This window comes from Megachile rotundata, chromosome 1, assembly GCF_050947335.1.
Source record: "Megachile rotundata isolate GNS110a chromosome 1, iyMegRotu1, whole genome shotgun sequence".
Lineage (NCBI taxonomy): Eukaryota > Metazoa > Arthropoda > Insecta > Hymenoptera > Megachilidae > Megachile > Megachile rotundata.
In genome coordinates this window covers 20,927,672-20,949,788 of record NC_134983.1, presented here as the reverse complement: position 1 = coordinate 20,949,788, position 22,117 = coordinate 20,927,672, and the positions used below count along the sequence as shown (strand labels likewise).

Sequence of the window (22,117 nt, the reverse complement as noted above, 5' to 3'; positions counted from 1 at the left end):
TATATTTGGAGCTAGGAGTACTTGAACCTAGGTGTATTTGGTCCTAAGAATATTCGGATCTAATAGCATTCGAATCTAGGGATATTTGTAGAGATCTGAGATATAGAGACTTTAAGATATCAGGTACAGTAGCGTTAGTCCCTAAAACCAAATATCGATCTAGTTATCCAATGATTTAAAAATCTATGATATCATAGATTTACATACAGAAGACTTATAGGGAAAACTAGGTAGACGAAACCCGTCATAAAATTAATTTGTCGAACTGCTCACGTCAAGAAAGAGAACAAAACCTCATCTTGAACGTTTCGCAAAACAGAATCGCTCATAAATGAAGATCATTCGATGGAGCAATATAGTGGAGCATTATAACTGCAGGCATTTAAGCAGAAGGTAAAAAGTGTTGCACAACGAGCGAGCAACTGTACGCGCGTTTTCGAGTCGAGTGTATGCCGCGACGACTCTCCGCATTGATTTAGCAAAGAACAGCTACGACTAATGGCTCCTCTTAGCGTGTCGAGAGGTAAGCAGCCGTCGCGCTACCGATCCCGTTCACCAAACCACCATATTTTAATGCCTTTTCAGAACGGCTTACTCTCTTTGCCTCGCCGTCAATTCTACGACCTTCTCTTTAACGCTTTGATGATCTCGCGAAAGATACGCAAACAATTTATTCAGAAATTCTCGAAAGGATTACTTCTCGACGGATGGCATAGTCGCGTAAATGCGAACGTGAATCAAAGGTGTAGCGATTGTCGTTTGAAACGTCTATTAGACGACTATACGACAATGGTAACGAGCGGAGAATGTTGAAATATTCTTATCGGTGAAAGCTCGGCTCGTAATTAGACGAATTCATGACGCGAGAAGAAATACGAGACTTTCTCTCGGTTTTAGCGACGTTTAAGAGAATTAACAAGCCGTTTCTTTCATCTTAAACGCCTTTTCATGCGGGATACGTCCGCTGCGAAATTGTACAAAGCGTTGGCAATGAATACGAAAGAAATAAGGAAAGTAGCGTACAAGCTACCTCTCGAATTAGTATCGCTTCTACCTCGTGAATGAAACTTCAGGTGCACCGGTTGTTCACTGCACGCCGTATTCTTTATTCTCGAGTTTTCATTTACGCGTCTGTTCACGCAGTGCACTTTATACGCGGTCAAACAAACCGCAAACACTTAATTCTTCTTATATTGCCAAGATTCAACATTTTTTGAATTGGCGATAAAAATCTCTTGAAAACTTTTTGAAAATTTCTTGACATTATTGTTTATGTGTAAATGTAACAATATGATTATTGAATTATTCAATTACTTCTGGCAATATAACTATTGAATTATTCAATTACTTCTGGCAATATAACTCGTGGTGATATAATGTATTCATGTATTATCATGCAGACGTAATAACGCGACTGACGCGATCAGATAATAAAGAGCGGACGAAATAACTCGTCATTCTACGAATAAGTCAAAACAGTAACGCGTCGACGTAATAACTCGTCGAAGTAGTAACTCATCGACGTAATAGCTCGTCACTATAACAAACCAGTAAAAGTAGCAATTCGTCATTGTAGCAACTTGCTGACGTAATAACTCGTCGAAGTAGTTACACGTCAACGTAACAACTCGTCACTGTAACTCCTAGTCAAAATAGCAATTCGTCATTGTAACAACTCGCTAACGTAATAACTCGTCGAAGTAGTTACAGGTCGACGTAATAACTCGTCGAAGTAGTTACAGGTCGACGTATTAACTCGTCGAAGTAGTAACACATCGACGTAACAACTCGTCACTGTAACTCCTAGTCAAAATAGCAATTCGTCATTGTAGCAACTCGCTGACGTAATAACTCGTCGAAGTAGTAACGCGTCGACGTAATAACTCGTCAAAGTAGTAACACATCGACGTAACAACTCGTCACTGTAACTCCTAGTCAAAATAGCAATTCGTCTTTGTAACAACTCGTTCACGTAATAACTCGTCGAAGTAGTAACGCGTCAACGTATTAACTCATCTAAGTAGTAATTCATCGATGTAACAACTCGTTACTGTAACTCCTAGTTAAAATAGCAATTCGTCATTGTAACAACTCGCTGACGGAATAACTCGTCAAACTAGTAACGCATCGACGTAATAATTCGTCGAAGTAATAACACATCGACGTAACAACTCGTCGCTATAACAAACCAGTAAAAGTAGCAATTCACCATTGTAACAACTCGCTGACGTAATAACTCGTCAAACTAGTAACGCATCGACGTAATAGCTCGTCACCGTCACAACGACTTGAAATAATAACGCGTCAATGCTACAACGTTCCGACGTAATAACTCGTCGACATACTAACTCGCCGACGTAATAACTCGTCGACATAATGTGTCAAAGTAATAACGTTAACGTCGTAACTCGCCAAAGTAGTAAAACGTCGACGTAATAATTTACCGACATAACTCGTCGACATATTGATACTCAGATAACAACACATCGACGTAGTAATACGTCAACATAATAACACATGCTATACAACAAAATTTTCAATTCGTGTACTCATAATACTTCGATCAGTATCAACATCCTAGAGATAAAGAATCTTATTCCTTTGATCGGTCGATATTGATCATGGAAAATGCAATAAACATTAAACGACTTGTTATTCGAGCAAGCGACTTTAAAACGACGTATCCAATGAATGGTGACAAAGACTTTTATACCATGCGACACAATTTCCTCAACTATCGATATTCTACCGAGGGTTTTCATCTTCCGAATACTTTAGGGATCGATTCATTTTTTCGAGTCTATCAATTTTAATCTACGAAGACCGAATTCGGTAAAGGTGAATGCATTTTACAGAAAGAAACCAGTTTCCTCGTTTTTCATTACGTAGCCTCGTGATAAATGTATACGATAAAGAACTTTAAACATGAAAGTTTAAATAGGATTTTACAAATATAAAGAATGGGAAATTGAACGCTGAAAGAGCTAAAGTTAACTTATATATGGTTGTCAGCTTTTTTCTCGATACTCCTAACTTTTCGTTCCTTCTTCATTTACTTAAGTCCCCTGTTGTTTTACTTCGTTTTTGCGCGGCTTTTGTACTCCTTCTGGAAGAAAGAACAAGTTCGGAAGAAATGGCCCGACGTGAATAATTGCTAGAGTTGGACTTGCGTACAGTAGAAAATCCTGTAATCTCATTGTGAATTCCGAGTTTGCATGTCGACGAGGTGAAAACCAGGACCCGAGTTACAACGGTTTAATTAAATTATAGTACAATTTCTTTTTGGCCAATGTTTTTTCCCAACGTGTTTTATAATGAGCTGCATTCCACGTAGGAATAGTTCTTTTTTCACGCGCTTCGAGAGAAAAAGAAATCTTACCTCGTTTAGGATAATCCCATAATTTGTTCTTACATGTTTTAAAACTAATTCGTATTTATTAGCTGCTCTAATTTTATCCGACATAGCTCATTATAATACCGTGAAAAAGTCTTAATTAACAGTGCAACGTTAAATTAATTTACGATACAATTACTGTACCTTCCAGGTTTAATTTCAGAAACCAAAAAATATTTCGCTGTGCAAGACAGATACGATGTCCTTTCTTACTTAAAATTTTAATTTCTTCTAAAATTTTAATAAGTAATTACGTCTGGAGTCATTGCGTATTGTAACAGCGATGTATATTACAAATATGGAGGCAATAAAAAAGTGCAAGAGGTACCTTCTCGCGTGACAAGTTGCACGCGACTGTTCGCAGTTCGGAGACCCAGAGCACTTATATAAACTTGTACCCCCACTCCTGCAGATTAGCGGTGGGGGAAGTGCTACTTGGGCCTACCTACACAGATAAGTCGGGTCACAACCTCAGACTTTTGTTGATCTAACGCTGGAAGGGTTAGATTAACGTGTGTACCGTTTGCAGAGTAAGTGTCTAACGGACGTTTGCTCTAGCGTTGCGGTACGTATACATTAGTGGATCTAACTGATCGCGGTCAGACATATAGTCTGACAAGTGGTAGTTTCACGATCACTCGATGGAGATTTCAATTTTATTAAATTATAACCGGCTACTGAAATCATCCAAATTTTACCCGTAATAATTATCAAAGCATGATAAATTCATACTTTTATAAATACAATTCTTTCTCTCCTCTCATTTATATAAAAAAATTAATTTATTAACACTAAAACTACCAAACCGGTCAAATGACCGCTCCACAAGTTTCTTATTATAAGGAACACATCTTGTTAAAATACATTTCTTGAAATCAGAATTGATTTTCATCAAGATAAAGAATAAGTGTGTGTAGTAATTTATATTTCGCCGTTTGTTTATTAATTTTTAACTTCATTTTTAATTTCAAAATAAGTGTACATTATACGCCGGTAGGTTTAGTGTGAACCTCTGCGATGAACCAAAAAAGAATTCCATTTTCCGAAAGTTTATCGAAAGTTTCCGAAAAAATTTACCGAAAGAACAGCGCGTTTTATCTGTCGTCTTACAGACTTATTTATCAAAGTTTACGCGTTCTGGATCTGCGTACAGCATCGTTCCATCGTCAAATGGAATCCCAAGATAAAAACATGTTTCACCGTTTCCATTCATTTCCGTCAAGGGAATACTTCCGTGTTCTCTTTGTATCTCAATTTTCGGTCCACCCTTGTACGACTCAATGTTTCATGCATAAAACATCAAAGTCCCCTTCGCGATACATTTCTTCGCAAGAATCGTTCAAGAATTTCATAAAAACGAATCTAGCGTTGAGTTTTCTTTCGCGTAACGCTGATCCCTCGGTTTACGCGAATGCATCCGCGTGGCTTCTTTTTACGCGGTTCACGATCGACGTAAATGGCGTTCCGCTTGCGAGGCGTAGAGTTGTTCGACACCGATGGCGACGGATACTGTTGCATATAGCCGAAAGTATACAACTTTCGTATAGGTACGTTAGTATACCTGTTAGTATTCTATGTTAGTATACTGCTAGGCATTGTTTACTAGATTTACTTTTAGGATGCACTGTTTTAACGTAATATTATTTTTGCAAGGTATTGTTAGAACGCTACATGTTTCAGCAACACGATGGTATATGTTTTTTCTGCCATTCGTTGTTTTTGAAATACATTGTATGTCAGATGTTTTTGTCGTACGTTATTTTTATCATGTGTTGTTTCTGTCACACGTTATTTTATTACACAGAGATATCATTCAGTGCTGTTTCTGCCACATATTATTTTCATCATGTGTTGTTTCTATCACATGCTACTTTGCTACACAGAGATTTCATTCAATGGTGTTTCTGTCACATATTATTTTCATCATGTGTTGTTTCTATTACATGTTACTTTACCACACAGAGATTTGATTAAGTGCTGTTTCTGCCACATATTATTTTCATCATGTGTTGTTTCTGTCACATGTTACTTTATCACACAGAGATTTCATTAAGTGCTGTTTCTGTCACATATTATTTTCATCATGTGTTGTTTCTATCACATGTTATTTTACCACACAGAGATTTCATTAAGTGCTGTTTCTGCCGCATATTATTTTCATCATGTGTTGTTTCTATCACATGTTACTTTACCACACAGAGATTTCATTAAGTGCTGTTTCTGCCACATATTATTTTCATCATGTGTTGTTTCTATCACATGTTACTTTACCACACAGAGATTTCATTAAGTGTTCTTTTTGCCACAAATTATTTTTATGATGTGTTGTTTCTATCACATGTTACTTTGCTACACAGAGATTTCATTCAGTGCTGTTTCTGCCACAAATTATTTTTATGATGTGTTGTTTCTATTATATATTATTTTACTGCATACTGTTTTCATTAAGTTCTGTTTTTATCACACATTGTTTTCATCATGTGTTGTTTCAATTATATATTACTTTACTAGGCGTTGATTTTATTAGGTGTTGTTTTTGTCTCAAATTATTTTCATCATGCGTTGTTTCTATCTTATAGTATGTTATTATAGATTGTTTTTATTAAGTGTTGTTTTTGCCTCATATTATTTTCTTCATATGTTGTTTCAATTATATATTATTTTACTATATATTGTTTTTATTAAGTGTTGTTTTTGTCTCATATTATTTTCTTCATATGTTGTTTCAATTATATATTATTCTAATATATATTGTTTTTATTAAGCGTTGTTTGTGCCTCATATTATTTTATTCATGTGTTGTTTCAATTATATATTATTTTACTATATATTGTTTTTATTAAATGCTGTTTTTGCCTCAAATTATTTTCTTCATGTGTTGTTTCAATTATATATTATTTTAATACATAATGTTTTTATTAAGCGTTATTTGTGCCTCATATTATCTTCTTCATATGTTGTTTCTATCACACGTTACATTCGCAAAGGGTTGTTCCTATCTCGAGTCGTATCTTCAGCTCATTTATATCGTACCATGTTGCTTTGCATCACATTGTTTCGCCACGTGCTGTATCGTTCCCTGGTCGCGCGGTATCGTGTACTTCCACCGCACATTAATTTATTTTATGCTACATTAATTAGCTGTACCTTAATCACAACGGCCAAGTAAATGTTCCATTACTTACAACGGCGTTGTAAAGCACATCTTAAACGAACGGACTAATCAACTTGTTTTCGCCTCTATTTATCCGATCCTCATCTCGTTCTCCCTTCTCGTCTCCATTTATTCGCATTTCCCCCGCATGTTTACCCTCTTTTATCCCCTTTATTCGGCAGTCCTCTTCTGTCAGGCTTTTTCTTTTGTCCGCCACCACGTATTCTCCATTGTTTCCTATCGTTATTCCCGACCGACGACGAACGGTAAGCAACGAAACGGAATATCGTCGTTTCCACGGAAATCGACGCGAGCTTTGTGAATTAAAGAGAAGATCGGTGGTACCGCCGTTCCGGACAATTGTTTGCTTCGGGATAAATTCATTTCGTCGTGGTTTTAAACGTTTGATTCTAGAAGCGGATTCGTATATCTTTTTGACGCTCTTATCGATTCGCTTTTCGTACGTCCAAAATGGAACACGGTAAAATAACAAAATACTTGAATATGAAACGGCATTGTGACAGAACAAAATAGTAAAACAACTTCAAGATGAAACTTTAAAATAACAAACAGTAATTCGTTAGACTTAATTCCTACAATTATTGCTATTATGATAAAGCACATAAGGAAGATGAAATGTTAAGTGAAATTTATAAGCATATCTGATGAATCAAATTGGTATTAAACTTCAGAGTCCATGGAGCTGCAAATATAATTTTGATTCATTGTATATGAACTATAAGGTGCGTCACAAGTCTGACATGATAATATAAGTCAAAGAATTAACCCTTTGCACTCTCATGTTGAATGTGACTAGACATTTCTCTTAGATCTTATAAATAATTCAGACAAATAAATTGCTTGAATATTTTCATTTATTTACTGCTTATAATAAATGAAATATATATGTCACATACTCCAGTAGTGTACTGTAAATTGAACTCTGAATAGTATTGCACTGTTGCAATTTTATTGAGAACCCCTCCAGTAGTGCACTATAAATTGCACTCTGAATAGTACTGCACTGTTGCAATTTTATTGAGAACCCCTCCAGTAGTGCACTATAAATTGAACTCTGAATAGTACTGCACTGTTGCAATTTTATTGAGAACCCCTCCAGTAGTGCACTATAAAGTGCACTCTGAATAGTACTGCACTGTTGCAATTTTATTAGGAATCCCTCCAGTATTGCACTATAAATTGCACTCTGAATAGTACTGCACTGTTGCAATTTTATTGAGAACCCCTCCAGTAGTGCACTATAAAGTGCACTCTGAATAGTACTGCACTGTTGCAATTTTATTGAGAACCCCTCCAGAAGTGCACTATAAAGTGCACTCTGAATAGTACTGCACTGTTGCAATTTTATTGAGAACCCCTCCAGTAGTGCACTATAAAGTGCACTCTGAATAGTACTGCACTGTTGCAATTTTATTGAGAACCCCTCCAGTAGTGCACTATAAATTGCACTCTGAATAGTACTGCACTGTTGCAATTTTATTGAGAACCCCTCCAGTAGTGCACTGCAAATTGCACTTTGAATAGTACTACACTGTTGCAATTTTATTGAGAACCCCTCCAGTATTGCACTATAAAGTGCACTCTGAATAGTACTGCACTGTTGCAATTTTATTGAGAACCCCTCCAGTATTGCACTATAAATTGCACTCTGAATAGTACTACACTGTTGCAATTTTATTGAGAACCCCTCCAATAGTGCACTATAAATTGCACTCTGAATAGTACTGCACTGTTGCAATTTTATTGAGAACCCCTCCAGTAATGCACTATAAATTGCACTCTGAATAGTACTGCACTGTTGCAATTTTATTGAGAACCCCTCCAGTAGTGCACTATAAAGTGCACTCTGAATAGTACTGCACTGTTGCAATTTTATTAGGAATCCCTCCAGTATTGCACTGCAAATTGCACTTTGAATAGTACTACACTGTTGCAATTTTATTGAGAACCCCTCCAGTATTGCACTATAAATTGCACTCTGAATAGTACTGCACTGTTGCAATTTTATTGAGAACTCCTCCAGTATTGCACTATAAAGTGCACTCTGAATAGTACTGCACTGTTGCAATTTTATTGAGAACCCCTCCAGTAGTGCACTATAAAGTGCACTCTGAACAGTACTGCACTGTTGCAATTTTATTAAGAACCCCTCCAGTAGTGCACTATAAATTGCACTCTGAATAGTACCGCACTGTTGCAATTTTATTGAGAACCCCTCCAGTAGTGCACTATAAATTGCACTCTGAATAGTACTGCACTGTTGCAATTTTATTGAGAACCCCTCCAGTAGTGCACTATAAAGTGCACTCTGAACAGTACTGCACTGTTGCAATTTTATTAAGAACCCCTCCAGTAGTGCACTATAAATTGCACTCTGAATAGTACCGCACTGTTGCAATTTTATTGAGAACCCCTCCAGTAGTGCACTATAAAGTGCACTCTGAATAGTACTGCACTGTTGCAATTTTATTAAGAACCCCTCCAGTAGTGCACCGTAAACTGCGCTCAGAATAATACTGCACTGCAATTTTATTGAGAACCCCTTTCTTGATTTTGTAAATAAAGAAGCTAGCAGATGAAAGAAAGTAGCGCAAAAATCAACGAAACTCCAAATATAAATTTAATAGCACAATTTTTCTGAAGGGCGTCCAAAGAAGAATTAAAATTAAAATGAAATTATTTAAGGTAGATAAAAGGTTCGAATGAGCCGAAAGTGATTTTGCATGCAGGCGCCTGTAGGTATAAGGATAGCATCGCGAAGGGAAAGTATGCGCGAACACGACAAGATGAACGACATGTTTTCTCGACGGGCCGACAACGACTCGTAATTGCATAAAGCGACACAACGGCGCACTAAAATTGCTCTTCCTTGTGCAAGCAGATTCTCGCCGTCTTCCACGACACTTCTCTGCCCACGATTTTTCCCTCGATTTATTCCCTTCTTCTCGAATTTTATCCCCGGTCCTCCATCAATTTCGACAAATTATTTCCGCGTTGCGAAATATCGTACATCTGCGAACAGACCCGTTCATGAATGTTTTACGAGAGACATCGCAGCAAGCTGACGAAGTTACGAAATCACTTTCACGAAACTAACTTTCTTACGGGGCCTTTGAAATCCATCCGACGAAAGCTGAAATTGCTAATGCTTATAATTTTAAAGAAGTTGCATGTTCCGCGCGAGAGGCAGTAAAAATACACGCAGAGTGTTTTAAGAAACAGGTCAGCGAAGTTGATTAAAACATGCGAGAACATCGTGTCGTTCCGAGGGAAGAAAGAGCGAGATATTTTTTGCCTCTACCTGCAAGACGTCTAGCGGGTTAATTTAGCCATTAGCTCGGATAATTTGGTTCAGAGTGAACAGCGACCGAGAAGAATCGCAGTCGGTCACAATAGACGGCTCGAAAGTACCTACGTCTCTCGGAGGAACATTAGGCAGGCTCAAAGCTTTTCGTAGAAAGCGTAGCGTACTCTCCTGTCGCTCCTGTCAACTCTTGTCTCCGGTTTATCTGCTACAAGTGTTCCGAATACACAGAGTAAAAGCGGCGAAAACCCTTTCGAAGGTATTCCGACGCGTCCCTTCAAAGTACGCTTTCTATTTTTCCTCTTTTTCGTATTTTTCTTCTTATTTTCTATTTTCATGGCAATATTCTTACCATTTTACCATTTCTGGAGAGAGAACAGTGGAATTGTCGTTCATAATGCAGGACGTTCAAGCAAGTTATAGGTGTAATAATATAGTGAAACGGTGAAGCGATAACATAGTTGTATGATAAAATTCATTCTTCATATTGCAGTGGTACAAGCAAGTAATAGGTGTAGTGATATAGTGAAACAGTGAAGCAATAACATAGTAGTATGGTGAAATTCTATACAAAAATGTAATAATAGTTCTTCGATTTTACTATAACGTACTCTCGTTGTATCGCCGTCTAAGAATTTACAAGAAAATTCTAAAATTAACAATAAAAATAAAGATTCCCTCATAGAGTGTCAAACTATCAAAATGCAACAGTGAAGTTATAAAACCGTACTCTAGTAACATAATAATAGTTCCATTCTTCTACGATGTACTCTCGTTATATCGCCACCTAAGAATCTACAAGAAGATTCTAAAATTAACGATATAAATAAAGATTCCTTCATAGAGTGACAAACTATCAAAATGCAACAGTGAAGTCATAAAATCATACTTTAATAATATAATAATAGTTCTTTTCTACTGCAATGTACTCTCATTATATCGCCATCTAAGAATCTACACGAAGATTCTATAATTAACAATATAAATAAAGATTCCTTCATAGAGTACCAAACTATCAAAATGCAACAGTGAAGTCATAAAACCGTACTCTAATAATATAATAATAGTTCTATTCTTCTACGATGTACTCTCATTATATCGCCACCTAAGAACCTACAAAAAGATTCTAAAATTAACGATATAAATAAAGATTCCTTCATAGAGTGCCAAATTATCAAAATGCAACAGTGAAGTTATAAAACCGTACTCTAATAATATAATAATAGTTCTATTCTTCTACGATGTACTCTCATTATATCGCCACCTAAAAACCTACAAGAAGATTCTAAATTTAACAATATAAATAAAGATTCCTTCATAGACTGCCAAATTATCAAAGTTATCCCAAGTAATTTGACTATGCAATATACTACGTGGCCATAGAACGCACGGTAATAGAACGCGTAGTAATTCTAAAATTAATTATATAAATAAAGATTCCTCCATAAAGTACCAAACTATCAAAGTTATTCCAAGTAATTTGACTATGCAATATAACGCGAGACAATAGAACGCACGGCAATAAAACGCGTAGTAATTCTAAAATTAACTATATAAATAAAGATTCCTCCATAAAAAAAGTAAAGTACCAAATTATCGAAGTTATCCCAAGTAATTTGACTATGCAATATAACGCGTGGCGATAGAACGCACGGTAATAAAACGCGTAGTAATTCAACAGGTGGTACAACGCGTCTGTTTTAACGACCTCTTCTCTTTCAACGAGCCGTATTTTAACGAAACTTTTCCGAAAGCAAATTGCCGCATTTCGAAATAGCAGATTGCTAATTAACTTCCTGATCTAACCTCTCGTCGCTCCGCCCCATTTAACATTAAGCTCGTGTATAGGAATCGGACATGAAACCGCGAACAACACGGCCAATTTGACGGCCAGCAACATCGTCTGTTTGCACAAGCAAATCCCCATGTACACGATATAACGCCGCGTCTCTTGCGAGGAATGAGAAATTACGTGTCGAGAAGGATTCTCACGGTTGCCTATTAAGGGGCTAATTATTGTATACCTAATTCCGGCTTTATTTGCGAAGGGAAACTATCTTGAGCAAATTGGGAAACGTCAGAGTTTGTTAATATTGTTTAATTTTTGTCTTTGTACTAACTACCCTATTCGTTCATGCTAAAGTGGTTTAGGAATAATCACCGACTCCGAAACTCTGCTTTCTTTTTTCTATTTAATATAATTCGATAACTTTATCGCTAAATTTATTCATTTTTGTTAGAACTTCAAACAAGGATGATCAGATTTGAAGGATAAAATTATGTATCAAGTTAAGATAGGTCATTGAAGAAGAATAAAGACATCTGAACAATAAAACATGTTACACTATAGTTCCTCTAGGCTCAGTTAACGATTCTTATTCCTCCGTAATATTATCAGTAAATGCGCGTCGCATTCACCAGAAGGAAGTACACTTCCCAGACATTTTCCTCGGCAAAAGAAAAAATGTAGGAAACGTACCGTCATCGCGACAGAGTGACAAACGATGTACCCCGTTGCGGGACGAAACCTCGGTTGACCAACAACGAAATGGTTGTCGCAACTTTCCGCGAGAAAATTAATGGTTTTTCTGATGCCGGTGGAACACGTGCGCGCGTATCATCGCCCGAAGAAATCGAAGAGAAGAGGAGTTTTCGCGTCGAGCGATATCGAGGAGGCTCTTCTCGACGTTCATCGAGTTTCTATGAAATCGGAAGGGCTTCAATGGGTATTATTATGGCATAAGGGGAGCGTGGCCCGTAACGACGGTAATTCTGCTGGTCGATAAGCGATTGTGGCGACCTTAAAAGGTGGAAGATAAGCAACACGTGAAGAATCTTTTCGGTGTTCACGTGGATATACGGCCGGCGACTTCTTATCGGGTTAGCTCAAAAACAGCTTCGACGAAGCTCGCAATTCTTATCGCGCGAACAACACCGAGTACGATGACCCAACTTTTTCGGATCGATCGATTTTTAATACTGCACCCCTCAAATTTTTATCGTCGTCGTATTGTTCGATTTCCGCGTGTCGCGAACAAACAGGCCAAACGATATTTCATGCAGCGCATGTTCGCGGATTTGGAAAATCGGCTATTCCAAATTTTACCAGTGCAAACAAATATCCTTATCACTTACGATATTCCTACATGTAGATGTCTGTTAGCGCCAACGTATTTTGGAGGGTCGTTGAGGGCAATTAGCCTGTGCTATTTTGCCTTCGAACGATTTATGATAGGGATAGCCTGCGTGAGGTCTAAGCGAAAGGTGGTTTATGAGAGTGCAAGTGCGGCGATAGATGATGGCTATTGACTTGGAGTCGTATGGTCATCAGATGTCGCAGGGCTGTGTGTTTTGTTAGTTCCTGAAATTGTAGAAAAGGATAGATAGTTTGTTATTGAATTGCTTAGTCGAATGGGACGTTGTTCCTGGAGGATCTGGTCACGTGGTACGTAGGCAGGGATGCCTTTGGTAAGAGGACTGAGTTTGACCTCTCGGCACTTACCCCAGCACCTTAATTGGGAACGCATCTCTTTTCGAAAAAGTTTCTAACATGTCCTTAGGGACTTTTATTCGTAGACACTAATATGATTATATTAGGGGTACCGAAAAGTGATCAAAATTTCTTCGATGACTTTAAAGTTTTTCTATGAAAAGACTCTTTTAAAAAAGGAATCAAACAATTGCCTTTACGCTGACAAAAGGCGTTAGAAAGTGATGGAAGTTATTTTGTTAATTAGAATTTAAGATTTCTTTAATAAATAAATGTTTCTTGCCAGCAAAATTTTGATTACTTTTCGGTACCCCTCTTACATATCCTAATTCCAAAGCCATGAATATATTTGTTGATTACTGTGTTCTATGGTAATCTCAAGATCCAAAGTCTAAAATCCACGTTGTCAGAAGTGAAAAAAGAGAACGAGACGATACCGTTTTTAGTTCCTTTGTGTCCAGAAATTGGACAGCATTCTTTCCAAGTTTCATGCGTTCGTACAAGTATACGAAGCACATGGTTTCGATCTCTACCCTCTTTCTCCTCTCATGAAATCTCTAGTCTATCGTTCAGCTTTTGCTTCAGCAACGATCCGAACAAGTTTTCGTTAAGAAACGCATGCTGGAGATACACTTTCTACCGTGTCCGCATACGAACGCGATTCATTCCATCTACCATTCGTTTGACAGAAGAAAATTCACTTTGTATTAGAAATTGTATTACTTTGTATTTGTCGTAATTGTACTTTGTATTAGTTAAACTCCCAGCTTTAAATCGATGCCTTATAAGTGCCTTATGGTACTTTCGTGTCATCAAATCCTCCCTCTTCGCTTTCTATATTTCCTAATCTTCCACTTGTTTATTAAAATTTAATTTATGTAACATTGTCAGTACAATGTTACGGCAACTCCTTTAGCACAACCTAACAATTAGCACTTGTAGGCATATATTGGTTTAATATTATTTGTAAGACCCGTTATATATTTATTATAATTCTTTGAAGTGTGAATGGAGTGAATGAAGGTGTTGCAAGTGGAGACGAATGATTGTTGGAAATGTATAAATGCCGTTAATGTTTAATTGTTTTGTTACCAGACTTTTGCCATCCTTTGAATAGTAAAAACGTGTTTAAAAAGATTGAATAAAATATTTAAATATTGTTCTATTAAATTAACGTTTTAAAGTAATTGGAAGTGCTATACACTCGTTAAAAATTACTTTCGTCTCCCATATTTTTATCCGTTAACGAGGGAACCGAATTAATCGCAAGTCCGAATTATTATCCGGTAATTAACGCGCTGACGAATCGTCGCAGGAAACAGAAGATCATACGGGGAAAACGAAGTGGAAAATTTGTACGCGCAGGAGGAAGCAGGTACGCAACTCCACATCCGATTTCATGGAGTTTCCACTTCCGAATCCCGGAAGTCGCAGTCCTGGCGATGCTTCCGGTGTTCGTTAGCCAGGAGTCTTCGGCGCTGGCTCGCGTGAAACCGTTTCTCGTTCGTGTTCCTACGCTCTCGGAATAGTTAAGTAGGCTGTTAGCGCAATACGAAAATATATGCGGTGCTTGCAGGTAACCGGGGAACGGAGTCCACTGCGACGACCGAGGATCAAAGAAAAACTTTAATTATCGCGTTTAAAGCTCCGACGACAGAGCGAAACGAGCCGACCGCTCTGAAAACTACTTCACCCTTTTATTTCGGAATTCAGCTAATATCGGCTTGCCAACGGGCACCGACTGCTCGACTTTAATCTCTGCGAACTAGCAACTTCGAAAAATTACACACAGACCGAGATTTTCTTTACTGTACGTTCTGATCATTGTACACTCGCCAAATACGGTTTCTTACGAATATTGCTCAGAAAGCATTAGAATAATTTTTTAACCCTTTGCACTCGAAGGTAATTTGCAAACAGCAACTTTAAAACTTAGTTAAAAAGTTAAGGTTTCATTATTTCTCTACTAATAATTTCCACTGTTGTTTGTTTCACTATGTTTATATATCACACATGTCATATTATAGAATCAGTTAAAAAATTCTAATGTACAAGTTCAGATAGAGTCTTCAAGAAATAGGAAGTCGATCAATTTTTTAATTTACGAACATTCTAATGTACAAATTCAAATAGAGTCTTCAAGAAATAGGAACTCGATCAATTTTTTAATTTACGAATCTTCTAATGTACAAGTTCAAATAGAGTCTTCAAGAAATAGGAACTCGAACAATTTTCTAATTTACGAACCTTCTAATGTACAAATTCAGATAGAGTCTTCAAGAAATAGGAACTCGAACAATTTTCTAATTTACGAATCTTCTAATATACAAATTTAGATAGAGTCTTCAAGAAATAGGAACTCGATCAATTTTTTAATTTACGAATCTTCTAATATACAAATTTAGATAGAGTCTTCAAGAAATAGGAACTCGATCAATTTTTTAATTTACGAGCCTACCAATGTACAAGTTTAAGGGGCAATACCTTTAGACAGATAAAAATAAGCTGATATTTGTGAATTTTTTTGTATAGGACACCTTTGTTTTGCATTTTCGAAATTTCAGGTATAATTTATTATAACTATTGCCTGTTACAGAATATTTTCTGTTTTGCAAAATATTTCAAAATGCCGGAATTATGACAATCCTTTCTGGAAGTGTTTTGGCGCGTCTCGTGAATCGACGTGGGTTCTAGCGGAAGATATATTGGTCCGAAGCAAGTTTGCAGACAATGTTTCGAAAACTAACATTCACAGTTAGTAGATGAACCTGAGAAATGTGCAAAATATGTAAAATTGAAGAAATGGCGCGCTTTTAAAGAAAAACTTTGAATTTTATTGAAAATTTTTGCAATGTTTTGCAATAAAAAGGACTTTAATGTTCAATTTATTTCATACATTCAGGTTCATATGTTAGATAGTATTGTCATGGATAAGTGCAAAAAATTTGAGCGCGATTGATAAACTAGTTTTTGAGTTATCAGCCACGGCAATTTTAAGAACGTAGTTTTGAGAAAAACGCGTTTAAAGTTTCAGTCCTCCGCACTGAACGCGTGTATACCCGCGGCGCTAATCGGCCATAACTTCAAAAGGGCTTCGTATTTCACTTGAAAATTTTGAGACAATATTTTTAAGATGTCACACTAACATTTTATAGAAAAAAAATTTTGTAATTTTTTAAGATTCTAAAGGTATTGCCCCCCTTAAATCTTGAAAGATTTCGAGATTTGAGTATGTGAAAATTTGAACGTTAGGGAATTTCGAGAGTTGGAAAGTTGCGAAGATGGAGTCTTCAAGAAATAGGAACTCCATCAATTTTTTAATTTACGAACCTGGCAATGTACAAGCTTAGATCTTGAGAGACTTCGAAGTTTGGGAACGTGGAAATTTGAACATTATGGAATTTCGAGAGCTAGAAAGTTGCAAAGATGGAGTCTCCAAGAAATAGGAATTCGATCGATTTTTCAATTTACAAACCTACCAATGTACAAGCTTAGATCTGGAAAGATTTCGAAACTTGTGAATGTGAAAACTTGAACATTTGAAAATTTCGAAAGCTAGAAAACGAAGATAGTGTCTTGAAGAAATAGGAAACTAGGGGTGTGTAAATCTGAACCACCAAAAATTTAGAAAATTGCTGCTTATGAAAATTTAAGGAAGTAAAATGTAAAATGTATAAAATTTGATAATTCGAAAAATTTGAGTCAAATTTAAAATTTGAAAATGCACCGGTCCATAAATGTTTCCCTGATACGCAGATTGCTATAAAATCGAGTAAAAATTCATTAAAAGGACGTTGCACGAAGGTAAAAGGTAAAGGAACGTTAACGTCCTTAGGTAAGAGTCATGCAAAAATATATAACCAATAATTTCTCGACGTCCCGTAGAAACGAGCGGCATTAAAGAAAGTTGATGGCCCAAAGAAGTTAATTGCGCGTGACACAAATTGTGTCTGCAAGAAAAAAGGAATTAAAAGACTTTCGCTAAATAGGTTGTCGCTGAAATAAAAATGAGCACGGAACGGATAAAGGAACTGGGTTAGATTAGCTCGGTCGTAACGAGCAACAAAACAATACTAAACGGAGTTAGAACAACTCTTTGATTATACGTATTAAGTGTCGTCGATTCCTTCGAGTTTATCGATTCAATTTCTCGAATAAATCGAACCGGCGAAACTTGAACTTCGTTTATTCCGTTCGAGTATAGCTACTGTTGTACTTCGAACTACTCGAAACGAAATTTTATTTCTCCGTGATGATATGTTCGCTAACTGATTTATTTCGAACGACTCGTTGAGACAAAAATTATAGCTCGATCCGTGCAGTAATCGAACAAAACACCACTCGAGGGCTGCGGTAATAAACAACCGATTGCGAGAATGATAACCGCTCCGCTCTGTTCAGTAGTAATTCCAGTCATAAATCCGGCAATGACGTTTAACCAATCATCGCCAGCGTCGTCTAGGGAATCGGAATTACAGCCGGCGTCACGTGGCCAATTTAGACCAATCAGGCCATCACCGATATTTATAATCGTATTAAACCGAGTAATTACCGAGGAACTCTAGTCTTTCGATCCTACTTTATGAAACAACATTTAATCGTCGACGCTCGAATAATCTCCGTGCAGTCGAAAGGTTCGTTGCGATTCGAGCAATTACAAAATTCCACGGAACGAATGAGCCACGATTTCACCGGTGGAAACTTGCAAGCGTTGCGAGCACGGTTTAAATTCACGTGCTCGGGAAAACCCGCGCTTCCCATCGTTTTAACGAATCACGTTTATCTATTTATCTTATTCGAATCGACGGCCGGTGACAGTAATTGTTAATTATTTCATTTGGACAGAAATTAATTACTAATTAACACGTTCAACGCCACGTTGAATACCGTACACATTTAGTTACTATATCGTCGCAAGGCTATACGGTAAATTCTTCAACTTGACGTTATACTAAATTAAACACATTTTCGCTTGTTATATTGCAGTGGTTTCCTTATAAGCATTTAAAAATGCATTGTATTGTCGCGTAATGCGTGGCGATATAATGCGAGGCAATGCAATACTTGTCTATAAAGTAATGTGGTATACCGCGAAGTAATATGCAGTGTGCGGCGATATAGCGAGAGACAACATGTAAGATATGGCGATATAGCGAGAGACAACATATAGGATGTGGCGATATAGCGAGAGGCAACGTGTGAGATATGGCGATATAGCGAGAGGCAACGTGTGAGATATGGCGATATAGCGAGAGGCAATGTGTGAGATATGGCGATATAGCGAGAGACAATATATAGGTTATGGCGATATAGCGAGAGGCAACGTGTGAGATATGGCGATATAGCGAGAGACAATATATAGGATATGGCGATATAGCGAGAGACAATATATAGGTTATGGCGATATAGCGAGAGGCAACGTGTGAGATATGGCGATATAGCGAGAGACAATATATAGGATATGGCGATATAGCGAGAGACAACATATAGGATCTGGCGATATAGCGAGGGACAACATAAAAGATATGGCGATATAGCTAGAGACAACATATAAGATATGGCGATATAGCTAGAGACAACATATAAGATATGGCGACATAGCGAGAGACAATATGTAACATACGGCGATATAGCGAGAGACAACATATAAGATATGGCGATATAATAAGAGTCAACATGTAAGATATGACGATATAGCAAGAGACAACATGTAACATACGGCGATATAGCAAGAGACAACATGTAACATACGGCGATATAAGAAGAGATACCATGTAACGTGCAGCAATATTACCAGAAGTAATATGTAACGCACGGTAATATAGTGAGAGACAATATATCACAATGCAATATACATCAAGGCGATATAGCATGAAGCATCTTAACGACCCATCAATACATCGTACAACGCATGTTATAACACGTGGCGATATAATGCGTGACGATGTAGAAATATACATCGTACATGGCAATCTATTGCGCGGCAATATACATAGACATCCAAAACGTAGCAATATAAGAATGATACCAATCTCATATTTTAATCATCGTTTATTATATCTTTTCCAAATGATCAATAAACTGATTGCAAGTCGTTTTATAAAAATTGCAATATATTACAAATACTGTATTTGTATACCCTGTCCTTGTCTCCCATGTTTAAATATAATAAACGTATACATCATATATTTAAAAGTAGAGAATTTTACGAACATCATGATTTATTTGATTTAAGTGCTTTTACTGATACCACGGTTGACCATCAATAACCCACACAACACTCGATACGTTGATTAAATTAAAAATTCTTTTTATTGTTTATTCATTATTTTAATGTTAACAAGTTCGCTACTGGCATTTCGTACAAGCGACATTTTCCATTTCCTATATGAAATTAAATTAAACTAACGTATAACGTAAAAAGTAATATCATACATTAAAGATGTGAGATGATATTAATTTTAGGGGAACGTAAAAAATATTATAAAAATACCATAGGATTTATGAAAATAAGAAATCAGTTCTATAGTTTAAAACGATAAAGCGGTTTCATCCATTCGTCATGCTTATGTCCGAATTTTAATAGAAATTCATTTTCTTTATCGCGCAAAGAAAAGCTTGTTTTTTATGAAAACCGTTCGAGGACACGCAAAAATACAGCACGAAAGCGTTTGAATAAACGGGCAAACGATACAGAGAGAAAAAGTAATTTCAACCGCGTAAAATAATCCTTTTAAGTCGAGCGTGGCTGCGCGTTTAATAATGGTGCACTTAATACGCGGCAATGGCCGTACCTGACCCGTGTGTAAACTAACCGCTCAGTCGCGAGTCCGTCGTTAATTAGAAACGTGGCGAAAACAAAGGTATTTCCCGCGCAAAACTCGTATGATCGGTAAACGCGGCGAAACAAGTACCAATCCGAAAAAAACAACAAACAATTACGATGACATTAATCCTCTTCGACGTGAAGATTATTTAAGTAAAAACACGACAAAAATAGAACGATAATTTAAAAAAATATCGATCCCCGTTCGGTCTTTCTGAGTAAAGAGTACTCGAAGTATCAACAACCTAATTAATGTCGTTAATTAAGTTCAAGTGTCGATGTTATGAATCGACTAATATAAAAAAAGCAGCGTGCACACGAAGCTACGATGTATACACGAATGATACCAGATGTCTTCTAAACTTTCGAACGTTTTCGTAACTAGGTTAACCCCGAGGAAATTCAGGACATGCACATGCAACTCCAGAGGTTCGTAAAGCTGTGCAAGAAACGCTTAAGCTCGGTATTTGCCCGCGAAACGGGAGTAGAAAGCGCAATAGGAATATTTACGTAATTTGCCCTTTACGCCGTGCACGCCGAGAGTCGGCTCAGCGAGGACTGTTATCCTCGGTTGCTAAATTAGGTAGATTTAAGCGCCACACGAGTGACCGTAAACTGCGAGACTACTTAAGTCTATCTTGAAAACTGTCCTTTTCGTCTTACACGCGCATCAAACACCGATGTATTTAGAGAAGAACGGCTCGAAGATTCGTAACTGGGTTAATCTTGATAGGCATGGAATTCCCCTTGGGATTCCTAAATCAGCAAAGGTATCGAGAACACCGATAGATCGATAATTCCTCTCATTCACGCCGAACGAATCGCTTTCACAAAGAAACGGTTGAAAAAATTATTCTAATACGCGACTTATCGACAGGCCGTTTCACCAGACCTTTCTTTTACCCGCTATTTCAAACGCCTCGCATTTTCGCGGCATAAACACGAGGGCGTTCCACAAAGTCGCAACTAGGTTATCTTTAATGCGAACGCTTTTTGACGTGCACGAATTCCGCGAGAGAAAAAGAAATAGTATTGTTACTCACCCGCGAAACAGCTGATCGAGAATGACGACGACGACGTCGACGACGCCGATGACGATGGCGACGATGACAGGTTATAACCTTTGATTCCACCGTGATCGAGGATGCCTCTTGACAGGTCGACAGCTCGAGGTTTCATACGCGAATGTAAAAAAACGTTACGACCGAGTAAGAATGCAACGCGAACGCATATCGACCTCGACGACCGCGAAATTAGCACTCACTGAACCCCGTTCGTCGCGAGCGTGCACAGCGAAACGACAAACGATGACAACGGCAACGACGACGACGAGCAAAGGGTAGAAAACGTTTCCCTGCTTCCTCCACCGACACCGCCCTCGCGCCGCGCCACATTTATCGCGCCACTGCGCACGCGCGACGCCGCCTCGACTCTGCGCATGCGCACGCCTCGCAACCCGCACCTGTTTCCAAGCTTTCCGAACGAGACACAGAATACTCGTGCATCGCTAAACTTTTCGAAAGCACGTTAGATCTTCGCTATAATGTTCCCGACATGTTTCTGTCACCTTTGTCAAACTCTGCCCACCACGTTTGTCAAACTTTCAGCTTAAGACGACTACTGGCTCTGGAAGTTTCAACGTTCGAATGGACCTCTAATTCGAGTTAAATTTTGGTACACCGATGTCTCAATATATAATTCTTATTAACATATATGGCCCGCTCATCGAGTTCCCTTTCGCACGGTCTTTCACGCATATTTGTTGCGCTCTTATAACGTATCGAGATCTGTGCAGTTGACTGCAGTTTCAAGAGCTGTTTTTTAAGGTAAACGATGTGTTAATTTTAATATAGTAGCATTTAGAGCCATGTGACTAAACTAATGTAGTCTGATAATAAATTTTAATATAATCGTAATAAATTTTTTTA

General features: G+C 37.5%; 1 protein-coding gene across 9 annotated transcripts in view; it reads right to left on the bottom strand.

Annotated features, from left to right (window-relative positions):
- nAChRa3 (nicotinic acetylcholine receptor alpha3 subunit) overlaps positions 1 to 21,595 on the bottom strand; it is a 135,788-nt gene extending 114,193 nt beyond the window's left edge. For 6 of the 9 annotated variants that reach the window (XR_013038259.1, XR_013038253.1, XR_013038251.1 and 3 more), the window contains exon 1: positions 21,233 to 21,594. The gene's annotated coding sequence lies outside the window, so the exon portion shown is untranslated. Of the gene's footprint in view, positions 1 to 21,232 lie in introns of all 9 variants that reach the window. The other 3 variants (XM_076531999.1, XM_076532009.1, XM_076532011.1) reach the window with 2 other exon arrangements.
- Between the last annotated feature and the right edge of the window lie 522 nt (positions 21,596 to 22,117).